The sequence below is a fragment of the Xenopus laevis genome, chromosome 3L (assembly GCF_017654675.1).
Source record: "Xenopus laevis strain J_2021 chromosome 3L, Xenopus_laevis_v10.1, whole genome shotgun sequence".
NCBI lineage: Eukaryota > Metazoa > Chordata > Amphibia > Anura > Pipidae > Xenopus > Xenopus laevis.
Window position 1 is genome coordinate 48,268,051 of NC_054375.1, and position 16,643 is coordinate 48,284,693.

Sequence of the window (16,643 nt, forward strand, 5' to 3'; positions counted from 1 at the left end):
TTTCCCATCTCCCGACCCTTCACTAACCATTCAGATCAAAGTCTTACCATTCCGATCAAATAAAGTAGTAAAAGAACAGATCAGCCAATGTACTACTGACAGCAATCGTACGATAGTTATGTCTGACAAAGCTAGTGACAGTCTCCCACTGAAAATCATACGATCGGCAATACACGCAGAGATATTATCGGCAGCCGACAGAAACCTAACCTGCCAGATCGACCTAACGACTGATCTCCGCCGGACAAAAAATGTCGGGACTCTCCACACACGGTCCGAAAATCGTACAAATCCACGATTCGTATGATCGGATCGTTGCTTCTATGGCAAGCTTAAGGGAGGGGGGGGGGGCTGAATTGGCCCCTATGAGTTTAGCGTCAGTACCTCTAGTCTATCTGCTCATGTTTGGAGTTGTTTCCCTGCACTGCTTTTTGTAAAAATAAATACATTTTGTCACCACAATATGATTCATATGTCAGCACAAAATGAATTATGTGAACACAAATCTTTTCACACAAAAAGATTCTTGTTTTACAAAGCAGTTACAAATGTATTCTGACCATAATTATTAAAAACTTGCATTTAGATTGAATTCACAGCAGCTACATTAAATTAAAGGCTGGGGGGGGATATTGTTTTTTTTTTTTATTTTGGGGCTGAAAAACTTGTTTTTATTATGCAAATTACCTTTGCAGCACTGAATGATGCAGCTTTCTTTTATGTAGCCATTGCTGCTCCTGCTTTCTTTTGCTTTATTGTGTCATTTTGAGATCAATGTAAGTGGGGCAGAGCAGCAGAGAAAAGGGAGCCTCAGTGACCATTCTAGCTCTTCATATTTCCAATGTAGCTGCATCCATTCAGAGCATTAAAGGCATAGTCCATAGTGGATGGAGTATAAGGCTAGGGAATAAATATGGAGATGAATGACAAGATATGATAAGTGTTGAGTCTGATATCTGAAACACAACCTGGGTGCTCAAACAGCATTATGGTATCTATAGTGTAATGAATGACAGATAGCTATGCACCTTCTGCTTCCCAGTGCTTTGTATCTCGGATATGGGTATAGTTTAGGCCAGGGATTTGCAGCCTTGGGTACTCCAACTGTTACAGTACGACAAATAAAACAAGTGCACCCCTCCCACATCCGAGCTAGCAGGAGAATGCTGGTAATTGTAGTTCTGTAACCACTGAATTGCCAAAGGCTGCTGCTGGTTATTCAATTAAATGGGTTCCTTTTCCCTTATTTGTTCGAGATTCATGTTGAAATTTAATTTGAGCACTTTTACCAGGGTAAATCAGTTACCAATATGATTTTTAATGGGCTACTATCATAGTTAGGATAGCAAGATTATATAAGGTGGCACAGGAACCACCTAGGCACTGGCTTATCTTAAATGGCACAGAAACCATCTAGGAACAAAATTATATAAGGTGGCACAGGAACCACCTATGCCTAAGCTTATATATTATGGCAGAGGAACCACTGATTAGATGACACAGAAGCACCCTAAGCATTGGCTTATCTAAGATGACACAGGAACAATCTACTTACACGATTATATAAGGTGGCAAAGGAAGCACATATGCACTGGTTTATCTAAGATAGTACAGGGGATACAATAACCACATAGATACTTACACATAGATACTTACATATAAGATGGCACAGGGCCAATTTAGGTACTGACTTAAATAAGATGGCACAGGAACAGGGGTATAATTATGGATACACAGGTCCCATACTACTGTTTGCTGCCCCTATAGTTATGCCACCACTCCACATGAACTGCCTTGGCACTGGCAAATATAAGATGGTGAAGGAGCAAACTAAGCACCACCTTATATATATTGGCACATATATACAGTCTGTGGTGAGCAGCCACACTCAGATCCAGATTTGTTTCCATATGTGGGTGCAGGGTCAAATATTATTCAGAAATCTTATATATATATATATATATTTGAGTTTTATACACATTCTTCCAATTATACTTATCAATAGCTGATGAATTTGTTAATGGCTGATATTGAATCATTATATCTATTGCATTCTTACAAACTGTAAAATGTAAGGTTTGGGGGCATGGGTCACAGTTGTATAGGCACGTTATGTCAATAACACTATTGGCAAAGTAAGACACTAATCAGCAAGATTTTAGTTCATTTTTCAAAGAAAACAAATTGCAGCTTGATGTAGTGTTTGCTGTGTGAGTGTAGTGCCATCTTCTGGTTACATTGGAGAACTTCCACTCTACAGTATGTGCTTATGTGTATGTGTTTACAGAATGTGCTGCCACTGTATTATTATTAAAGGGCAGCTCAAGCTCAAAATGGATAATTTTGCAGTAATGTATCTACTCATAACAATGTGGTATGTGTGTCCTTAGGCAGAACAGTTTAATGTGGCTCAAGTCAATTACATCCTGCCCTGGACCAGGGTTCTACTTTTTCAAAAAATGTACCTGCCCTGGATACTTTTATTCTGTGATCCCCAGTGGCATATTTTTTGGTGTGCTATGCATCCCTTTCACTTACTGAAGCAGGGTGCCTGTGCAGTAGATATATTGGAGAAGTTCAGTAGTGCTTGGGTGCTCAACCTAGATGGTGCAAGGGATGTCTGGGTCACCGGAACAATATGGTGGCACCACAGTAAAAGTACCATGGACCACAGCAATGTCTGAAGAAGAGCAGTGCAGGCCCAGGGTAAAAAGTAAGTAACTAGAATCAGTAGGGTAGGGGTACCACCTTGACATATCCAGTGATTCTACCTTTCATTCTCTTTTAATGCCCAAATACACTGCCCTCATGTTACATTTGCAGTTAGACGTGCCATGTGCTGGTCTCCAGGAAGCAAGAATATGCAGTGATCCTCCTACAGAAAAAAAGTTACATGGGCATATGGAGACACTTTGCTAGAACAGACTGAGAATACAAAAATAGCTGTAGCTGTGAGTTTAACTCTGGACAGACTGTGAAAACTGCTGATTCTGTGTCTCTCTCCTGGTAACAATGAAGGTCCTTTTCCTGCACCAAAGGAACTCACTAAATCTCAGCTTGAGCAGTTATGTATTTAGAAGGTACATGTGTTACTTGCATATCACTTCCCATAACTAATAATATGTTGTGGCTCTGTGTCTTCTTTGATTGGCACCTCTGCCCAAACACACACACATATACACACTATCAGATTTTGAAATGTTAAAGGAACAGGGTTGTGGGCATTTTTGTGGCACGATGTATTTGTGCAGATTTGGGGGGCTTCTACCTGTAATGTGTAGATTCGTTTGGTACTGTTTCTTTTAATAAGAAATTTAGGCAGAATCCGGAATCCTTTGTGAATCCGAACCCTAATTTGCATATGTAAATAAGGCAAAAGAGGGGGGAAAGAGAGTAAAAAAAATTGAATTTTTTGTTTATGTGACGAACAGTCAAATAATTTCTTGGATTGGGGGTTTGGTTTGGCCAGGCACTTGGATTCGGTCTACAAAGTACAAAGTCACTGGCTGGGTGCTAACCATTAATAATGTAATTCTTTCAACTATGTTTTTTTAACCAACTGGTGTGCAGTGAGTGCTTTCTATGAAGGAATTATATATATATATATATATATATATATATATATATATATATATATATATATATATATATATATATAGATATATATAGATATATATATATACACTGTATATAGTTTTGCAGGTAGGACCAGCACACTCTAAGTATAAAAAATATTTATTCACATACCATTTGTGTCTCATCAAGGATGATATATATATATATATATATATATATGTTTGTGCTATGTTTAATACCAATCTCACATTTCCACACCTTTAAAAATATAAATGAATGGTAAGATGCTAATAAACATAATTCGTTCACTCAAAAGGGTGGCTGTTTTATTAAAAATAAAATATAGTGTTCCATGCAAGAAGCAGGGAATCGTATATAATCTGTGTGCAGTGTGCGGATGACTTTGGCAATATCATGCCCTCTAGAGGTAGCTACAAGTATATGTAACACCCCTATCTAAAGCAAGAAACATGAAGTGCTGCATAGACAGTCTACAGGACTACATATCCCAGCATGCCTCAGAGCTGAGGACCTGGCTGGGGCTTTAATCCACCAATGATAAGAAAGGGCGCAAAATGTTTTGAGGACCACACTGCTGGACTATAAAAAGGGAGAGAAGTGTGTGCCTGCAGGGGGAAAAACTGCTGACTGCTGCCTACCTGCTGTACCTGCTCTGTGTGGGAGCTGCCAGAGGGGAGAGACATCTGCAGGGATCCTGCCCCAGGGGAAGCTGCTACTGGGAGAAGCTGACCCTGCTATCCCAGTCCTAGACTAGCACCTGTAAAAGAGCTCAGTGCTAGCCAGAAAGGGAGCAGGGGGAAACTGCCTGTGGTTGGTGGGAGAGTCCTAGGCTGACATGCTGCAAAGAGGCCCAGGTGATTTCAGCTGCTAGAGAACAGAGCTGCCTGCATCCCATCTGAGGTCTGTTACTAAAGGTGATACAGAGTTTGGAGCACAGACTGTGAGTAACCTGCAACACCACACACTATTGGGGAACTGTGTATTATCAAACAATAGGAGCCAATCCATCTGTTGCTGAACTATACACTCTGCCAAGTCATTTCTCACCTGGGAGGAAAGTGTTTCCTCACTAAGTTTATAGAGTTATACTGCTAACCGACAGAGGAAAGGATCAGTGCTATTGGCCAATAAGCTAAACTCAATAAGGGCCCCAACGTGCGCAAATCATCTGGGACTGTGACAGGGAAATTAAGTTACAACATTTAGCACATATATTTTCTGCATACTTTGTATTAGCAATTTAAATGGTGTCATTGTTGGTTGGTGTATTGTTATACAGATATACCTTGCTTTAATATTTTAAATCATAGTCGGATCCCTGCTGATTATTTGTTACGCTTAATAAAGAAAAGGGATATCACTGTTTATCATTATTGTGGTCCGTTTAATGGGGTGTCACTGAGCGTGCTGGAGTTACCCATATATATATTAGTCTCACTCAAGGGTGTGCTACATTTGGGGGCTCGTCCGGGATCATCTCCACCCACGTCACTGACTCCGCCCCTTTTCACCAGTTGTATAGCATCCTGCCATAAGAAGCGAAGATGGAGCCACAAGCCGTGCTAGAGTGGTGTCAGGACCGTCAGGCAAACCACACATATTGCCTAGCTCTGATAATAGCAGAGGCAAACTTAAATTCAAGGCAGATTTACCAGTTAATGGATGAAATGTCACCTTTTGGCCGCTGCCTAATAGTTGATAGGAAAACAGATAGCAAGGATGTAAAGACATGCGTTTTGCTGCAAATGGAGGATCCTATAAATCCTGATGATGTCCCATTCATGATGACATTCGGCAGTGAGAAATATCAGTGTAACTTGGTTTTACCTGCTTCACCAGTTTCAGTTATCACATCAGACGGAGATGTTGAACATCCAGCAGCCGGAAACAAAGAAGTTAACAACCCATCCCTCGCAACAAATCCATGTGGGCCCTCTGCTGACATCGGGGCAGATATCCTTACTGCACTAGGAAACTTAGTAGAGAAGTGTGTTCGGCCTATACAGCCTCACAGCGGGTTTGGATACAGAAAACTACACTTTTTCTCAGGAAAACAACCCACGCCAGAAGGGGAAGATGACTTTGAAGCCTGGATGGATCAAGCCACCCAAGCCCTGGAAGAATGGGATGTTCCAGAGTCACAGAAGAAACAGAGAATCACCGAGAGTTTGATGGGTCCAGCTGCGGATGTAATTCGGGCCCTGAAGCAGACCAAAAGGGATTGTTGTGCCACTGATTACTTGCAAGCTTTGCATGATGTGTATGGCCGAACTGAGAATGTGGCTGAGCTCATGTATCAGTTTGAACACACCTACCAAGAGAAAGATGAAAGGATGTCCGATTATATCCCACGGCTAGAGAAGATACTCCACCACATAATATTAAAGAAAGGAATGGATCCCTACATGGCTGACCAACTTAGAGTAAAGCAAATCTTGAAAGGAGCTCAACCGAATGATCCCATCATGTGGAAACTAAGGATACCAAAGGAAGACCGTGCAGTCCCCACTTACCCCCAACTAATCAAACAAGTACGGGAGGAAGAGGCCCTTATGGAAGCCAAGTTACTGCCTACCAGTAAAAGCATGACTTCAAATAAGGTGAAACCAGGAGGGGAAGCCACCCGAATTGTTCAAGCGAGTACTGGAGTTATAGCCCCAGAGCAAAGTGAGATTCACAACCGGTTGGATGCTCTGAGCGAGATGGTTGAAAGGATAGCCAAAATTCAACTGGCTGCATTAGAAAAGGACACTAAGTGCAGGTCAGATATTGTATGCTGTGAGAAGCCTACCTCTAGCCAGGCTCAAGATTTCCATCTTACATATGAGAATACCCCAGCACCTGGGCCCCCTCAACTAAATAGGACAAAAGGAGTACTGGGGTTCTGTCATCGGTGTGGTGAAGATGGCCATTACAAGAGGCAGTGCCGAAATGCTGAGAATTCCCAGAAGGTAGTAGCAAAACTTCTGGCTAAAGAGAGAGGGAAGGCTCAGGGAAACTTCAGAGGGGCCCCAGTGAAGGAGCAAACTGGAAGCCCGCCTAAGAGAAGCTCCAATAGATTTAAACAATGGGTAGACAATGGCGAGGAGGCCTCCAAAACCCAAGCAAGACAGGTGCCAACTGAAGGTGCACTATACCATACCAGTATGGAAAAGTTCAAAGGACAATTTCCTCCCCGTACCCAGAAAGGGGTTAGAGAAGCTTGCACATGGTGGGGACCTGAATTGCCTAAAGGGTTGGCAGGTCCATCTCCAGTTGTTCCAGTCCAGATTGAAGGAATCTACGGAGATGCTCTATTAGACAGTGGGGCTCAAGTGACTATACTATTTCAGGATTTTTACAAGAAATACCTGAGCTACATCCCTTTGGAAAAAATAGAAAACCTTGAATTATGGGGCCTAGGTGATACAAAGTTCCCTTATGATGGCTATATTAATATCAAGTTGGAATTTCCGCCTTCAGTGACCGGATCTAAAGAGGCTGTTGAAGCATTGGCTTTAGTGTGCCCTAGACCAGGAGGATCTAAGACTTCCATAGTGGTAGGCACCAACACTGATCTGATAAGGCGAATGCTTGCTGGCCTGTTGGACTCAAGACAAAGACTGGATTTTAAGAAAGTTAACATTCACCCCATGCTGCAGTCCGTACTGGTCTCCAGGCACAAACAGAAGCGGGAACCAAAAGAATGTGTGGGAAATGTATGGTTTATACAGAGAAGAGAGCAAGTAATTCCCCCTGGGCAAATAAAATGTTTGAATGCTCGGGTAAAGATGCGCTGGGAGGACTCAGTCCCTGACCTCATGATTGAAGGGGAACAAGGTGCTGACTTGCCTCTTGGAGTTGAACTTATTTCAGAAGCTTTGCCGGCGGAATGCTTAAGGCGAAAAAAGGGAAACATAAGAGTAGGCCTCAAGAATACGACCAGTGTACCAGCTATACTACGTCCCCATGCCCTGCTGGGTAGAGTCCATTCAGTTTGCCCTATCACTGACACTGACCTAACTTCAGATGCCTGGGAGTTAAAGCCAGAAGATTTCAAATTTGGTGACTCACCTATCCCAGAAGATTGGAGAAACCGATTGCAGATTCAGCTGCTTAAAAAAAGTCAAGTGTTCTCCAGAAGTGACCTGGATATGGGCTGCTCTAATAGCACTCAACACAGGATTCGTCTCAAGGAAGATAGACCCTTCAGAGAGAGGTCTCGGCGCATAGCTCCAGGTGACCTAGAAGATTTAAGGAAACATCTAGAAGAGCTGAAGACAGCAGGGATCATCAAGGCATCAAGAAGCCCATATGCTTCTCCGATCGTGGTGGTGCGTAAAAAGAATGGGTCCATTCGAATGTGTGTGGATTACCGAACTCTGAATCGGCGCACCATACCGGACCAATACACTACCCCTCGGATAGAGGAGGTCCTGAATTGTCTTGTAGGAAGCAAGTGGTTTAGTGTATTGGACCTTAGAAGTGGATATTACCAAATACCAATGCATCCAGATGATAAAGAGAAAACTGCTTTTATATGCCCTCTTGGATTCTATGAATTTGAACGGATGCCGCAAGGTATCTGTGGGGCACCCGCCACCTTCCAAAGGCTTATGGAGCGTACTGTGGGAGACATGCACCTACTAGAAGTGTTAGTGTACCTGGATGATTTAATTGTATTTGGAAGAACTTTGGAAGAACATGAAGAAAGGTTGATGAAAGTTCTTGATCGGCTCCAGAAGGAAGGCCTGAAGCTATCACTTGATAAATGTCAATTTTGTCAACCTTCTGTGACCTATATAGGACATGTGGTGTCTGCAGCTGGAATTTCTACTGATCCCAGTAAAATAGAGGCTGTGTCCACCTGGCCAGAACCCAGAACCTCTACTGAGTTACGTTCTTTTCTTGGATTCTGCGGATATTACAGACGATTTGTAGAAGGGTTCTCCAGAGTGGCTAAACCTCTCAATCAGCTCCTGCAGATTGACACAGATCAAGAGAGTGAAGACAAACCCAGGTCGATAAGAAAATCAACCACTCCGGGGTGGACCAAGGAATCCATAGAGGACAAGTGGACAGAAGAATGTGACCGAGCATTTAATCAGTTAAAATATTGCCTCACTCATGCCCCAGTTCTGGCTTATGCTGATCCCAGTAAGCCATATACCCTTCACATCGATGCCAGTAGAGACGGCTTAGGAGGTGTGTTATACCAAGAGCATGAAAAATTGTTGAGGCCAGTTGCATTTATCAGCAGAAGCTTATCCCCCGCAGAAAAGAATTATCCTGCGCATAAGCTAGAGTTCCTTGCATTAAAATGGGCAGTGGTTGATAAACTCCATGACTACTTGTATGGCACTGAATTTGAGGTCCAAACAGACAACAACCCTCTAACGTATATCTTAACAACGGCTAAACTGGATGCAACAGGGCACAGATGGCTAGCTGCCTTAGCTAATTATACATTTAGCCTACGCTACCGTCCAGGTCGCAGTAACGGAGATGCTGACGGGTTGTCCAGACGACCCCATGAGACCCTGCACCCTGATGATGAATGGGTTGAAATTCCAGCTCCAGGTGTAAAGACTGTGTGTTCAGCAGTGTCCTATGAATGTCGAACAGGTAGCATGGCTGAGAACATAGGCCTCAAGCTGGAGGGAGTTCCGTTACTCTACTGCAATATTACCTCTATTCAGGCTACCTCACTACCACCGCTCTCTAAAGAAGATATAATGAGGGATCAAAGAGATGACCTTCTTTGTAAAGTAGCCATGGAAGCTCTTAAAAAGAGACAAGTAGAAGTACTTAAAGCTGACTCTCATCCCCTTGCTAAACTTTTGATAAAGGAATGGGAAAACTAACATTGAGAGATGGAATGGTCTATAGAAGGGCTCCCAATAAACAAAACCAAGAGAAATGGCAGTTACTGCTTCCACAAAAACATAGAGAAAGTGTCCTTGTGTCATTACATGATGAACATGGTCATTTGGGCTATGAAAAGACTTTAGGACTAGTAAGAGACCGTTTCTACTGGCCTTGCATGAAGCAAGATGTGGAAGATTACTGCAGGTCCTGTTTGCGGTGTATACAGAGAAAGACTTTACCAACCCGGAATGCCCCTATGGGTCACATTGAAAGTCAAGGGCCCATGGACCTTGTGTGTATTGACTTTTTATCACTTGAACCAGATAAAGGTGGCATCAGCAACATCCTAGTAATCACAGATCATTTCACTAGGTATGCTCAAGCATTTCCAACTAAAGATCAACGGGCTATCACAGTAGCTAAAGTGCTCGTTGAAAAATTCTTTGTTCATTATGGGCTACCACATAGAATACATTCGGATCAAGGCAGAGACTTTGAAAGTAAACTTGTCCATGAACTGTTACTGCTACTGGGAGTGCATAAATCCAGAACAACTCCGTACCACCCACAGGGGGACCCACAGCCTGAAAGGTTTAACAGAACTTTGTTAGATATGCTGGGTACCCTAACTTCAGAACAGAAAACACATTGGAGCCATCATGTGGCCACCCTAGTGCATGCATACAATAGCACTAAGCATGATGCCACAGGCTACTCACCTTACTTCTTAATGTTTGGACGTGAAGCTAGACTTCCTATAGATATGGCCTTTGGAGTTACTGCGGATGATACCCCTGTTAAATCACACCAAAGTTATGTGGAGAGACTAAAAAGAAACTTGCAACAGGCCTTTGAGAAGGCTCAAGTAGCATCAGGGAATAGAAATCAGCAGAATAAAGCCCGGTATGACCAGAAAGTGAAATTCCATGATTTACAGCCTGGAGACAGAGTTCTCCTAAGAAATCTGGGGCTACCAGGAAAACACAAACTAGCTGACAGATGGGGATCACAACCTTATATAATTTGTTCTCAACTTCCAAACATTCCAGTATATCAGATCAGGCCTGAAGGAAAGAATCATCCTATTAAAACATGGCATAGGAACCATCTACTTCCTATTGGCCCAACAGTAAGAGAGCCTAGATCCGTAGATGATACACCTCTCAAAAACACCAGACCCAGAAGGTCAAAGAGAATTCAGAGTCAAACTCCTACTGTACCTAGGGCTGACTGTCGCATCTACTCAAGTGAAGATGAATCTGAAGAAGAGGAATGGGGTTTAAACTATTTCTTCTATGAAACAGACTCAGAGAGACCTGCTTTAAATAGTGAGGAACCCACTACAGAATTAAATGTAAATGCTCCAGAGTTTATTCCAGAAAATCCTGAGTTAATTGAAAATATAGATGATGTACCTTCCCAGGTGTCAGAGGTTGCTCCTGACACATCTATCACAAATGGAAACGAATCTGTACATGAACTGTCAGACAACCTACCGCCTACACTAGAGACTGATACTGATGTTGGCTCCAGAGTTGACTGTGATGAAGAACATATAGAGTCAAGAGTGTTTAACACTAGAGAACCCAGAGTAATCAGACCACCTCAAAGGCTTACTTATGATTCTCTGGGCAATAGTACAGAAAAGACTGTGATTGTGGCCCATAGAAATGCCTACGCCCATGTTCCCTCTACTGCACACTCTTCAGGTGACATCCCAACTCAGTGTAGATCTGTGGTGTATTTTCAATGTCCTTACTTGGTAGATATACAAATTTGAGTTATGTTACTTACACATGTATGTACCTGTCATATATTATGCATTGCTAATTATGCTCAGAGGTTGCTCTTGAGAGGACTCAAGATTTGTGGTGGGGGGAGAGTGTAACACCCCTATCTAAAGCAAGAAACATGAAGTGCTGCATAGACAGTCTACAGGACTACATATCCCAGCATGCCTCAGAGCTGAGGACCTGGCTGGGGCTTTAATCCACCAATGATAAGAAAGGGCGCAAAATGTTTTGAGGACCACACTGCTGGACTATAAAAAAGGGAGAGAAGTGTGTGCCTGCAGGGGGAAAAACTGCTGACTGCTGCCTACCTGCTGTACCTGCTCTGTGTGGGAGCTGCCAGAGGGGAGAGACATCTGCAGGGATCCTGCCCCAGGGGAAGCTGCTACTGGGAGAAGCTGACCCTGCTATCCCAGTCCTAGACTAGCACCTGTAAAAGAGCTCAGTGCTAGCCAGAAAGGGAGCAGGGGGAAACTGCCTGTGGTTGGTGGGAGAGTCCTAGGCTGACATGCTGCAAAGAGGCCCAGGTGATTTCAGCTGCTAGAGAACAGAGCTGCCTGCATCCCATCTGAGGTCTGTTACTAAAGGTGATACAGAGTTTGGAGCACAGACTGTGAGTAACCTGCAACACCACACACTATTGGGGAACTGTGTATTATCAAACAATAGGAGCCAATCCATCTGTTGCTGAACTATACACTCTGCCAAGTCATTTCTCACCTGGGAGGAAAGTGTTTCCTCACTAAGTTTATAGAGTTATACTGCTAACCGACAGAGGAAAGGATCAGTGCTATTGGCCAATAAGCTAAACTCAATAAGGGCCCCAACGTGCGCAAATCATCTGGGACTGTGACAGGGAAATTAAGTTACAACATTTAGCACATATATTTTCTGCATACTTTGTATTAGCAATTTAAATGGTGTCATTGTTGGTTGGTGTATTGTTATACAGATATACCTTGCTTTAATATTTTAAATCATAGTCGGATCCCTGCTGATTATTTGTTACGCTTAATAAAGAAAAGGGATATCACTGTTTATCATTATTGTGGTCCGTTTAATGGGGTGTCACTGAGCGTGCTGGAGTTACCCATATATATATTAGTCTCACTCAAGGGTGTGCTACATATAAAAACATTACCATTTATATTTTGCTTTATCAAATCACTAGTACTGTAGTTTGTAGGCTCGCAGCAGCTCAGTTAACATGCATTTAAATTAGGGCTGCCGAATTTTAGAAGTAAATAAAGGGGTACACAAGGGTAAGATATAATTAGACGGTACCCATATGTGAAGTTCATGTCTGTTCTAACATCATTCATAGGAGATAGAAAGTCCTTTTATACTTGTGGGTACCAAATGTTAGGCACCTCCAAGTGATCTCATTTACTTACCTGACACCCCGGACTGGTGCTCCAATCAGGAGAAACCTGCACCGGCACGGGGTTCCAGGATGCAACACGGAGTGATCTTCTTCCGACTTTTTCTTTCATCTCGCGGCTGTGCATGCGTAGTAGAGCGAAACGCCAAACTTCAATGAAGAGTGAAGAAGCAGGAAATGGATCGCTCCATGCTGCTCGCTTGAATAACCCCGGGCCGGTGCAGTTTTCTGCCGACAGGAGCAACGGCCGGGTGTCAGGTAAGTAAATGCGATCACTTGGGGGGTGCCCCCAAGTAAAAAGAACTTTCCTTCTCCTTTAAGCCTACCACTAAGAAAAAAAGGTTAATTTTAAGATAAGGTTGATAAATTTAGATTTATATTGAAGCCAAACAAACTGTGCTGTGTTTTCAAAAACTTACAGCATCTGTGGTTATACATTGTTTTTAAATGTTTTTGTTATTTTGTTTTTTTATTGAAAACTGGTTCACTCGACCTGGAACTGGAACATTTTTACAACCCAGCAGCACACTGCTGGCACTTTTGTGACATTCAGTGCTTCTACCAAAGTCATTTTGTGTCCCCTAAGTTGCAAAAAAGTTATATTTGTTTCCTTGTTGGGGGCCCCTATAGCATATTCACCAGATGCCCCTCAATCCTCTCTTTTATCCCACCAAAAAACATTATTGAAACTCAAAAAAAAAAACAATAGAGAAAGGTCTAATCTATTCTTTATAAAAAAACAATGGTCCTGTTGGAGATCTCTACTTCCTATTGGAACTTGCTGTATGTATTTAGGAGTTAAATGAACCTTTCCAACTTATGAGAATATTTACCCCCATATGTAATAAAAGACACACATAAAGGAACCCAATATGATATATGCTGCAATGGTATATGCTACTGGTTGATTGTCTATAGGTGACTAGATGAAGAAATCTACACCTTTATTACATATTCATTTATCCTGCCCAGGCCACAAGTACTTATAGAAAGCAACAAGCAATATGCTTGCTTATTATTCACTTTCCGGCTGGGCCTAACTTTGGCTCCTGTTACTACAGAGCTACTAGTAGCAGCTACTTGTTGTGGCTACAAAATAACCTGCCATAGAGAATACTGAGAATTGCCTTTGCTAAAACACATGTAGCATCTTAGCAAAGCCAATTATCACTTTTGTCTATATTGTAGCCCGGACAAGTTGCTGCTACTAGTAGCTCTGCGTGTCTTCACCCTTAAAAACTGCAAAATATACACGGATCCGCACACACTCAAATTATGCAGTTGGGGAGCTTACCTCATTTATTGCATCACCAACAGTATCAACGTTTCATGGGGGGGGGGGTAAACCTCCCTTCATCAGGATACAGAATTAAGTGCACAATCACTTTTATATCCATAGATCCCCCCTCTTTTACCCATAAATAATGCAATAAATGAGGGAAGCTTCCCATCTGCATAATTTGAGTGTGTGCAGGTCCGTGTTTATTTTGCTAAGGGACCAAGCCAGGTCAACGGATAACCAGCACCACCAGTGCAGTATATGTGATACACAGGCATGTGGTGGACAAATTGCATCATCACCGTTAGTCATCTACACAAACAAAACCTACTCTCGAGACATTGGCGTTGGGCTGGGTGGTTTTATCTTATTGACCAGCAAGTGATTCCAATTCTCTATATTGCTTTATGGTCTCAGGGGAAGGTTGAAGGAGAATGTGAATAACATGTGTGTGTGTGTGGGGGGGGGGTTATCATGTGGAGTGAAATGCGATAAGTTATTAAAAGTGAAAAGACAGTGAAAATTGATTGATACAGACAGACAGGGGTGCTGTGCATAGGGATTAAAAGATTCAGAGAAGTAAAATCATTTCCAGTAAAGTCTGTGCATGTGACTTTAAGGCCAGCACACAGCATATAGTTCTAGCAAAAATGCAAACCATATAAGCAACACAATTATATATATATAAACACCAGGGGTGAAACTTTGGGTACCCCCTCCCCCCCGCACTGAAAAGATTTCCAGGCCCTCTCTGCACAACTCACAGGTGATCCATGCTGGGAGCAGTGGGTCTACTCATAGTTGTCTCGAAATGTATGAATGATGTGTCTGCAATTCAAGAACCACCTCTTTCTTCTTATTATATCCAATAATAATGATTACCTTTGACTAAATCCGCAATAGGCTTACCTGTAGAATTAGGGATTAGCCTACTGCAGTTTAAATTAACTCAAATATATCAGAACAAGACGTCCAAGTACAAGTACTTACAGAAACCAACCAGCAATATGCTTGCTTATTATTCACATTTTACTGCATTAGATATCAGTCTATAGGCTGCCATTTTTTCGGGTGGTATAAGAGATTCAGGGCTCATTTTTGATAGCGTGGGCTAAAAAGCATGCAGATTTGGTATGCTTCTCAGAATGAAGTGCTCGAAATTGTGAGATTGCCAAGTAGAATGGTTGGAAAGAAACACCCTAAAAAATTATGCTAAGAGATCTGGAGTTGGCTGTTGCTCAGGGGACACTAGGGCCACCACAAGGGGGAAGAGGGAACGTCCAGTCAGGGGCTTCATGGTAGAGGGAGGCCCTGATAGAATCTATCAAAATTAATGTCTCTCTGTTGAAATAAAACATTTTGAGTCAATATTTTAGCAGAGCTTCATACATGTAAAAGCATTTATTTCCATGCCCTTTTTGAGGTTTGGCTTAATGGTTTTGTATTTTGTTAAGTACTTTAATGACCATATCCAAGAAAATGGTATCCTTAAAGGAGACAAATAGGATGAGTGGAAACCCAATAATCCTGTAGGCAATAATGAATAATATATGGTGGTGATTTTACTTTGGGCTAAAAATGAATATCTTCAAAAAGGTCCCTTTAGTGTTTACGCCCTGTCAGTGTTTCAAACGAGGGGTGGGCATGTCCTAATGGTCCCTGCCAGAAGCACAGTTGGAGGGGGACAGCCAATCACAGCCATACAGACACACAAGCAAAGACAGGCTTCAGTTCCCTATCAAGTCAGCCTTGCTGATGATTGGTTCCTATCCTATAGTGCAATGTGCTGAGTGCCGCCAGTTCCCCTGCACAGCCTGGGGAAGGAGGCAGCAGGAAGCAGGACAGATGGGTGGGCTAGTAGGATTTTTGGAGGCATTTTCAGTAATTCATCCCAAAACACTACTTTTTAAAGCACATTAATTAAAAGTGTAATGCACTGGCACATTGTTGTTTTTCACTCAATATGTCTCCTTTAAACATTTGCTGCTCTTCATCTCAGATGTCCAAACTTTTGTATAGTGTTTGTGTCACTTGGGTAAGATAAAATAAGCATGAACTTGAAGTTCATTCCGTTTCCTGCCCCTTTTGTCAGCCTCAAAAAAAGCCAGCAGATAAGCAGTCCACCGGAACGCCTTGCGCCTGTTAACTATCAATGCACTGTAACCCATTTAAATTAAATAATTAAATATTATGGTATATGGTTTACAATATAAAGCAGTAAAAAATCTTGAATGCAGATCTAACTATACGGATGTTAGAGTTAACCCCAATGGTGATAAGTAGAAAAGCAAAATCAATAGCAAGTCAAGTTGCCCCAAATAGGCTAATAGGAGTTTTAAGAAAAAGACATGGTTAGATCCAGGATCGGACTGAGAATTAAAATACACAGAGGCCCAAACAGCCCCACCAGCCCACTAAATATTGACTTTCTATGGCACCTTATAGCAGCCCCTCTGGCATTTGCCAGAACCCACAGATTGCCAGTCCGGGCCTGGTTAGATCTTATAGAATTCTTTCCATGCAAAGGTTGTGTTGTATGTAAAAAACAAAACAGTAAAAAAGTACATAAGTTTCATAATAGAGAAAGGAGTCAGGAATTTACAATTAGGAAAACTATAACTTGCTCCACGCGATATACGGGATATGCTGCGCAATGCCAATGCGGGGCTTTATATATTAGCTGTTCAATAAAGCAATTACGGGTAAGACTAGGAGAACATCTGAGGGGCATAAATAATAAGGATGAAGA